Genomic DNA, 10291 nt, shown 5'->3' with positions numbered 1-10291 from the left:
TTTTTTGTCCTGCAAAACCCTTTATTATTTCCATTTGGTCCAATGCATGGGAGGGGGCTCCAGGGTGGCTAAAAGAATACCTAGTTGTTTCAGGGAAAGGCTCAGGCAAAAGCCAGACACCCAGGGAACACAGAGGGGCCCCTCAAAGGCCTCTGGGCTCCAATAGCTCTTAGTTGTGCTTGAGGGTGAGCCTCTCAAAAAGATATTGGGTCCCCCCCTCCTCCCCGTCCTCCCAAAACAGAAAAGATACTCACCAGACACCCAGGGAACACAGAGGGGCCCCTCAAAGGCTTCTGGGCTCCAATAGCTCTTAGTTGTGCTTGAGGGCGAGCCTCTCAAAAAGATATTGGGTCCCCCCTCTTCCCCGTCCTCCCAAAACAGAAAAGATACTCACCCAGCTCAGCCTGAGGGCCAGCCAGCCTGCGGAGGTTAGTCAGGTGTCACCCATCTTCTTGATGAGTTTCACTCCCTCACCCAGGAAGTAGTTCTCCAGAGACCATGATCTGCACGGGGAGAACCCAGGGCCTGGTTCAGGTTCCTCTCCAAGGCCGTGGAAGCTTCCATGGCATCCTGAGTTTGCCCCACTCATCTTGGGAAGGCTTCAGCACATCACAGAAGAGAATGTGGCCACCACACTGGTTTTGCTTCTTTAAGAGACGTTCAGCGCCCTCGCGTTTCTCCACCGACTCGAGGAAGAAGTGGCCCACACCCTCCAGAGCACATCCTTGTGGTTGAAATAGAAGCCCAGAGAGAGGTAGGTGCAGGAGGCCTGCAGATGCAGGTTGGCCAGGCAGTTGACGGCGACCTCCACCTCCGGGGAATAATTCTGATGAATTTGGGAGTTCATGGCTATTCGACAATGAGTTAAGGTAAAAACAAACAACACAATGGTGTTGGCTGATCTGGGAGTCTGAGGATGGCTGAGGTGGTTCAGAAGGTGGTGACTGGAAAAGAGGTTGGAGGCTGGAAGAAGGGGCATCCCTGGGTCTGTTCTGTTCAAACACTGTTGAAGCAAGAGACAGATCTGTGGGACCACCGAGGTCGCTGCCGATAGTGAATTTTTAATTTAAAAATTTTTATTATAGAAAATGTCAATCACATATAAAGTAGAGAGAATATTGCAGTAAACCATGCACCTACGTCTCAGCTTCAACATTAGCAACTCAGGGTCACAGATCTTGTTTTATCTGTAGACTCACCCACTCTGCCCCTCCCTCATAGCTGGATAATTTTGAGGCAAATTTCATGTATTACCTTTTCATCTCTAAATTTTTCTACATATATATTTTAAAGATAAGCCCTTTATAAAATAAAAATGCAATGAGCTCCCTTATATCCAATACCATCACCCAGCTTCAGTATGGACAATCTTGTTTTATTCATATCCTTATCCCCCCATTTTATTTTGAAGCAAATTTGTGAATAAAAAATTCATTTAATTCTTAAATATTTCAATATATATTTCTAAAGAAAGTAGCTCTTTACAAAAACATAATAACACTACCATTATTTACACCTGAAAAACTTAGCAATAATTCTTCAATAATGCTAAATATTTAAGCACGTGTTCATATTTCCAATTGTTTAAAAAATGTTATAACTTTGAAATAATTTGTGGGAGTCCAAATTATTTCAAAGTAATTTTCCCACTTTCTTTCTTGTTCCTTGCAATTTGGTTTTTGAAAAATCATGTCGGTCTGTAGAATTTTTAGTGTTTGGATTTTTCTGCACCTACCTCCCCATAGTATTTTTGTTGTTGTTGTTGTTAATCCTCACCCCAGGATATTTTTCCACTGACTTTTAGAGAATGGAAGAGGGGGGAAAGACAGAGAGAGAGAAACATTAATGTGATAGAGACACATTCATTGATTGCGCCCATACTGGGTTGGGCATCAAGCCTGCAACCAAGGTACTAGACCTTGACCGGAATTGAACCAGAGACCCGTCAGTCCTCAGGCCAATGCTCTATCCACTGAGCCAAACCAGCTAGGGCCCCATGGTATCTTTCAATGTGTTTTTCTTCCTGCTATGTTTCCTGTAAACTTGTAGCTAGATTTAGAGGCTTAATTTGATATGGGTTCAGTCTTTTTGGCAAGGCTGCTTCATATGTGATATAGTAGTTCCCCCTTTATCTATATTTTGCTTTTCATGGTTTCAGTTACCTGTAGTCAACCGTGGTCTGAAAATAGTAAATGGAAAATTTCAGAAATAAACAATATATAAGTTTTAAATTGCTCATTGTTCTGAGTAGCATGATGAAATCCCCTGCCTGCCCAGGAAATGAATCACCCCTTTGTCCAGTGTATCCACACTGTACATGCTCCCCTCCTGTTAGTCATGTAGTAGCCACCATTTTGGGTATCAGATCGACTTTTGTATCACAGTGTTTGGCTCAATTATCCCTTATTTTACTTAATGGCCCCAAAATACAAGAGTAGTGATGTTGGCAATTCAGATATGCCAAAGAGAAACCGTGAAGTACTTCCTTTAAGTAAAAAAAGTGAAAGCTCTCAAGAAAAAAAAAATATGCTGAGGTAACTCATATCTACAGTAAGAACAAATCTTCTATCCATGAAACCGCGAAGAAAGAAAAAGAAATTTGTCCTACTTTTGCTGTTGCACCCCAAACTGCAAAAGTTGAAGCAACAGTAAGTGATTAGTTAAAATGGAAAAGACATTAAATGTGTGGGTGGGAGACATGGACAGAAAACATTCCAATGATGGCAATGTGTTGCACCAGAAAGCACAGAGCCTATAGGAAGACTTCAGCAAGGGATCTCCCAAAACCAGTGATACCAGGCCATGTACTGCATGTAAGGGATGGTTAAACAGATTCAGGAATAAGTTTGGACTGAAAAATATAAAAATTACTGGAGAGGCTGTGTTTGCCTATGAAGAAGCCGCTGCCACATTTCTGGCAGAGTTGAAAAAATTGATTAAAGAGAAAGGATGGGGGGGGGGCAATAGGGGAATAAGGACACATATATAATACCTTAATCAATAAAGAAAAAAATAAAATAAAGAGAAAGGATACCATCTAAAAGCAAGTCTTTAATTGCGGAGCTGTTTTCAAAAAAGGTGCCCAATAAAATCTACATTCATAAAAATGCAAATGAGGCACCAGGGCATAAAACATGGAAGGACAGATGAACTGTGGTACTATGTGGCAGTGCTGGAGGGCATATGATAAAGGCGGTCATAGTGTACAGAGTGCTCTCAAAAACAAAAATGATCTGCCTGTATTTTGGCAACATAATCAGAAAGCATGGGTGATGGCCATCGTGTTTATGAAATGGTTCCACCAATGCATCACAAGAAGAAGGGTGAGTACAGTACCATAAAATATTTTGAGAGAGACCACACTCACATAACTCTTGTTACAGTATATTGTTATAGTTGTTCTGTTTTGTTATTAGTTATTGTTAATCTCTTACTGTGCCTAATTTATAAATTAAATGCTATCATAGGTGTGTATGTATAAGAAAAAGCACAGTATATGTAGAGTTCTGTACACACGCAGCAGTTTCAGGTGGGGGTCTTGGAATGCACACTCCAGGGATGAAAGAGGGCTGCTGTATGTGTACTTCCACCAGGAGGCACATAGTATCTCGTTGGCTCTCTTTTAGTGATGTTAGCAACCATTGATTACCACTGCTTTGATCCATTCTTTGATTTGGGGTTTGCAAAATTGTGATACTCTAATCTATTATTTATTTTTTATTCATTGGCTGGAATTCCTCTTTAGAGGAAAAAAATCCTTCGACAACTATTTAGTTTCCTGAAAGATAGTTCACACAGGAAAGAGAGGTTAAATCTCTGACCTTTTACTTTACTGACAGTTTTCAGAAGAATGATCTATTCCCTTGTATCCTCCAAATGAGACCAATGGTGGTAAGGAGGAGGGGTTAATATATATAAATTAAATATATGTAGTATATTTGTTATGTATGTATATAGCTATGTATAATACTAAACCAATTCTTTAGATTTACTTTTGTAAACAAATTTAAGCATTTTAGCCATTGTTAATCTCAGTGTTTAATACCATAATAAGCCCATATCCTATTTATTGCCATAATTATAATACTAAAATATTATTAAACTAGTCAAAGGAATCATAATTAAATTTAAATCAGATTAGGATTTACTTAGAATTCTAATGTTAGATTTCTACTTTTTTCTTTCAAGTCATAAAACAGGTCAATAAGAAAAGTTTTTCAAAACTACTGGTTGCTTTTATATATCTAAGGATAATCACAACTAAATTCATCTACAAGAATTCAAAGATATAGGCAGATTATATTAATACACAGTTACACTAATTTTATGTTTGGAGCTGGCAAAAGGAAACTCACCAAAGCTCAAATGTGTTAAGGTTAAGATGGAATTGACAATATCAATCAATTTATAAAGAGAAGAACCAACTGTTAGTGATCTAATTCCACTGCCAGTTATTATGTAAACTGGAGCCAGAAAGAGAACTGAAATTCAAATCAGAGAAGTGAAATTAATCTTTCTACTTGTCACTTGAATAATGAATGATAACTTGTGAGAATAAATTCAAAACAAAGGTTAAGCCCTAGCTGGTTTGGCTCAGTAGATAGAGTGTTGGCTTGCAGCCTGAAGGGTCCCAGGTTCGATTCCAACCAAGGGCACATGCCTGGTTGCAGGCTCGATCCCCAGTGTGCGGCATGATTCTCTCTCATCATTGATGTTTCTATCTCTCTCTCCCTCTCCCACTCTGAACTCAATAAAAATATATTTAAAAAAACACAACAACAAAGGTTAATATCCTTTCTGAGTTATGTAAGTTTAACATTGTGCATAATTAGGAGAAAAAATGAACTGGGGTGTCATCTCTTTTCCTTATGTATATTCAAGAAAAGAGACCATTTCCAAACATTGGGAGAAAGAGTTTTAGCTTTCCTCAGCTGGAGAGACGACAAGGAACCTGCCACTGGGTGGCAGAGACCAAGCCCTGCAGGCATGCAGTAACCCTCTCGGGAGCTGGGATCTCTTGTCAGAAATTGCTGATAGAATTGAAAGCCTGAAAAATTCTTATATAATAAAGAGGTAATATGCAAATTAACCCTCACACTCTCACAAGATGGCTGCCTACAACCAGGCCAGCAGGGGGGTTAGTGAGGGACGACCAAATGACTGAACAAGCAGGCTGCATGGGGTGATCAGGCCGGCAGGGGGGCCGTGAGGGGCAACCAGGCCAGCAGGGGGGCAGTTAGGGGCAACCAGGCTGGCAGAGAGAAGGCAGTGAGGGGCGATCAGGCTGGCGGGGGGAGGGTGGAAGTTAGGGGCGACCAGGTAGGCAGGCAAATGAGCAATTAGGAGACAGCGGTCCAAGATTGTAAGAGGGATGTCCGACTGCCGGTTTAGGCTCGATCCCTGGCAGTCGGACATCCCCTGAGGGGTCCCGGATTGGAGAGGGTGCAGGCTGAGCTGAGGGGACCCCCCCCCCTTGCACGAATTTTGTGCACCAGGCCTCTAGTGTTCTTGAATAATAGGTAGGCTTCTTCCTTTCTGAAAGTTATGTAACCTGTCTTGATTTTGTCCTGTTTTAGTTTGGTCCTGACTTCCAGGAAGTTAAATTTGCCAGGCAAATCAAATGATCAATCATACTAAGTACATAGGCATTATGATCACTTTTTACCTTCTTTCATGTTGATTCTCTATTTTTACTTGTTTGTACATAAACACATAGTAGATAGATAGATGATAGATAGATAGATAGATTTAGGATAAGCCACAAAGATTTTTTAAAGATTTTTTTCTTCTGTGTTTATGTATTTCTTTAATGTTAAAGGAAATTTATCATTCCAGAGAGTCATTGTAAATATATAAGAAATATTGGAACTAGGGTTAAAGAAATGTAATAAGATATTTATAATTATCTTCTCAGAAGTTGAATACTGCAATAACAAACATTTAAATATGTTCAAAACTTCAGTTTAATCGTTCTTGAAAATGACCAATGAATAGGTTTAAATTGTGTTTTGATTTGTATTACTAATTTACACATCATGAATTCTATTGAATAAAGTAAATTAGAATTGTTTTTATATATTGAAGACAGCAAAACATGATCTCTAAAGAATATGACCTGCTTTGTTTAAATTGCATGACCTCTTCAATTGTAATTTTATTCTCCCATGCTGTTTTATATTTTTCTTAGGAAACGCAATGCAAAAAAAGCTAAAAGTATTTTTAAAGGGCTATTTCATCAAAATGTTTTAAAATAAATTAGACTTTATGTTTTAAAGCAGTTTTAAATTTACAGAAAAAAAATGAACAAAAAGTACAGAGAGTTCCTACTAGGTATAGTACTAGGTATTTCGTTTTTAATGAGAATAGTTTTAAAAATTTTAAGTCAAGATTATTTTCTCTCTCCCCTTTATTCCCTTTAGAATCTTGTATATTCAGGATTGGCCAAATTAGATAGGTAAATTCAACTGTGAGTTTCATCAACATTATCAATATTATTTCATCCTGGGGAGTTCCCTTTAAATCATTCACATCTTTTGTTACTTCCCCCACCCCAATAAACCTGGTATTGTTTATATGAGGCAGTAGAGAATAAAGCAGTGATTCTGCTGTTAATTTGAAAAGATGATTTCATTATTGGAAGTCAGCTGTGACCTCCAGTGACCTCCATTGTCATCCTATTCATAGATGCTACATGGTTAAATGGAACACAGTTGTAAGTGAAACATAATCATAGCATTGTTTAAACTGAACATGACTAAAATAATATACTTACATGAGTGATAAAAATATAAACATTATATTCAATCGTTGTTACTAGGATAATATTTTAAAATCTCCTTTAAGATGCCTCTGTTTTGAAAGTCTTTCTACACATTTCATCCATTTGTGTCCATTTTAGTGTCTGGTTCTTTTTCTTGATCAATTGTTGCTCAGAGGCAGTTTTGAGAACATCTGCCATTATAGAAACTCCTCTTTACTCTTCTTCAGAAGTTACAAGTGTTTTCTTTTCCCAACTAACTTTTTTCACCATCATAATCTTTTTTAAGTGTATAGTTCACTGGTATTAAAGACATTCTGTTGTTGTATAACCATCTCCCCATCCATTCTCATAACTTTAATTCACTTTCAAATTTCTTTTTATTAGCATAACATTCTCAACCCCATTACCTTCCTATAAGAAAGGGTTTTTTCCCAGAATTTTATTGCTCCAAATCTAACTTCAGGCCTGTACTCAACATGTACAATTATATATTGAGTCTATTTTCCTGTACAGGATCTCAAAACTCTTTTCATTTAGTAAAACTGAAACTCTAAACCCATTAAACACTAACTCCCCATTCTCCCCTCCTCCCGGTCCCTGGTTACCATCATTATACTTTCTGTCTTTATGATTTTGACTATTTTAAGTACCTCATTTAAGTGAAATCATATAGTGTTTGTCTTTTCATGACTGGTTTATTTCACTTAATGTAATGTCCTAAGGTTCATCCATGTTGTAGCATGTGTCAGCATTTCCTTCCTTTTAAGGCTAACTAATATTCAATTGTTTGTATGTGCAACATTTTGCTTATCCTCCATGGACACTGGCTTGCTTCTATGTTTTAGCTATTGTGAATAACTTTGCTATGAACATGGGTCTACTCCAAGTATTTTTGAAAGAATGTTTACCAGGAATCACAGACAAATGCAGAACAAGTCTTGCCTGAATTCTGAGGCTAATGAGCAAATGTGATCTCCTGGCCTCCACTCTCTCCCAGGGCCTAGCACTGTGCCTAGGGTAAGTGTGCGATATTTAATGTCCATTCAGAGATAGTGTGTAGAATTAGCAATATGATGAACGTGTTCATAATCAGAGGTTGGGGATTTGTAAGGAATTACTTTGGAGTGATTGTGGACTCACTCAGGTATTCCCGTGGGAAATCTCTAATTAATCAATGGTATCTGCAGGGATTTTCCTCTTGAGCTGGTCAATTTCCCCAAAGAGTGGCCTACCAATCTCATAGGGTTGGGGAAAGGGCTGGGATCAGGGAGTCGGTAAGTCTTGGTCGCCATCTTTCTCGGAATCAAAGGAGGGAAGAAAGATGGGGTTTCACCATTAGATGTGTAGGCTTTCACTTAATAATTTTTCTGATTTCAGTTCTGAGCCTCCTGTATTCTGTAAAAAATAAATAAAAGTGTCAGTTTTTAAAAGGGCCTTTTGAAAACAAAACATTCTAAATTTTAGCACATAAAAAAACCAAACTCTTGCTATCCTCTCCAAACTTCTTTTCACAGTTTGCTCACCTTGATAAAGGACCATTTTCTCTGTCTGGTTACTCAGGATAAACTTGGGCATCATCCTTCACTCTTTTTTGTTTTTCTTCGCACATTTACCAATCAGTAAACCCTCTTGGCTGTACCCTGAAAATATAACCACTGCTCACCGTCGGCTGCAAACCACCATGACCTCTAGTCTAGTGCAGATTGTTCCATTAACATTCATTTTTGACTTGTTGCCAACAAAGAATCTATTTTATCTACTTGGACTACTAAGTTATTACTTGCCTTTGTATTTTTCTGGCATAGCTTTCTGCTCTGGACTGACCGCCCGTACTCTGACTTGTGGTACCTGTGAGCCTCCTTCCAGTCTGATCACAGTTTTGGGTCTCACTACCTTTGACCTGCCCTACACCAAGTCCAGGAAGGCGAGGGCACTGTTGGCTTTCCCCTCCCCCACTCCATTTTCTAACACACCTGATGCCTACCTTCACAGCTAATCCTTGTGATTTTAATAAGCACAAGTACATTTTATTATATACTTACATAGTAATTTTTAGAACCACATGAAAGATATGTGAATTTAGGAAATATTACATACAAGCATAGGGAACTGATTATGTCCTGATTAGGTCAACAATTGTACATAGCTTCAAATGTCATTCCAACTACTATTTGGACACTAGAACCATGGAAACAAAATTTAATTAATGTGTTAATTCTATCATGTACAACCAATCATATATTTCAATATCCCCTGAGCACCACAATGAAATTAATACAGGTACTCTCATTTGTTCTACAAAAACTGGAGAAACAAAACAAAGCAGTTGTTTTGCCTAATTACTGAATCTCTGCTTTGAAGGAAGCTGCTTTTTTAAATCCTCACCCAAGGATATTTTTCCATTGATTTTTAGAGAGAGTGGAAGAGAGAGGGAAAGACAGAGAGAAATATCGATGGGAGAGAAACACATCAACTGGTTGCCTCCCACACTTGCTCTCACCAGAGCCTGGGCTGGGGGAGGAGACTGCAACCACTGAACCACACTGGCTGGGGCAGGAAGCAGCTTTCTTACAAAAACAAATGTTTTTATTGATTTTAGAGAGGGAGAAAGAGGAGGGGAGAGGGAGAGAGAGAAACATCTATCAGCTGCCTCCTGCATGCCCAGCACTGGGGATCGCAAGCAAAGGAATCAAAGCAGGGACCTTTCGGTGCATGGGACAAGCTCAACCAACTGAGCCACATGGGCCAGGGTGGAGGAAGCTGCGGTAATTATGAATGATGCCAGTTGGGTACTGAAAATATCAAGGGGAACACTATGTCAGGTATATGATTATCTGACTACTAAGCTGTTCACCTGAAACCAATACAAAATAATATTGAAAGTAAACTGTAATTGAAAAATAAAAATTAAACCAGTATGGCAGTTCCTAAAAAAATAAAAAACAGAATTACCATACGATTCATTAATTTCACCCCTGGGTTTATATCCAAAAGAACTGAATCAGGGTCAGAGGTATTTCCATGTTCATAGAGGCATTATTCACAATAGCCAAAAGGTGGACACAACTCAAGTGCCTGTCGAGGAATGAGTGGGTAAACAAAAGGGGGTATATACATGCATTTGAATATTATTCAGCCTAAGAAAGGAAAGTCTAACAAATGCTACAGTATGGATGAATCTTAAAGATGTAACATAAGCTAGTCACAACAAGACAAGTACTGTACTGAGAATACTCAAATGCACAGACCCTGAAAATAAAAGATGGTTAACTGGCTGGTGGGAGAGAAAGTGGAGAGTTGTTTAGTGCATATAGAGTTTTATTTGTTGTTTTTTAAAAATATATTTTTATTGATTTTAGAGAGGAAGGGAGAGGAAGAAATAGAAACATCAATGAGAGAGGAACATTGGTAGGCTGCCTCCTGCACACCCCCCTTTTGGGGATCGAGCCTGCAACCAGGGTATATGCCCTGACCAGGAATCGAACTGTGACCTCCTGGTTTATAGATCGACACTCAACCACTGAGCCACAC

This window comes from Myotis brandtii, unplaced genomic scaffold, assembly GCF_000412655.1.
Source record: "Myotis brandtii unplaced genomic scaffold, ASM41265v1 scaffold115, whole genome shotgun sequence".
Lineage (NCBI taxonomy): Eukaryota > Metazoa > Chordata > Mammalia > Chiroptera > Vespertilionidae > Myotis > Myotis brandtii.
Note: the sequence above shows the minus strand (reverse complement) of the source record.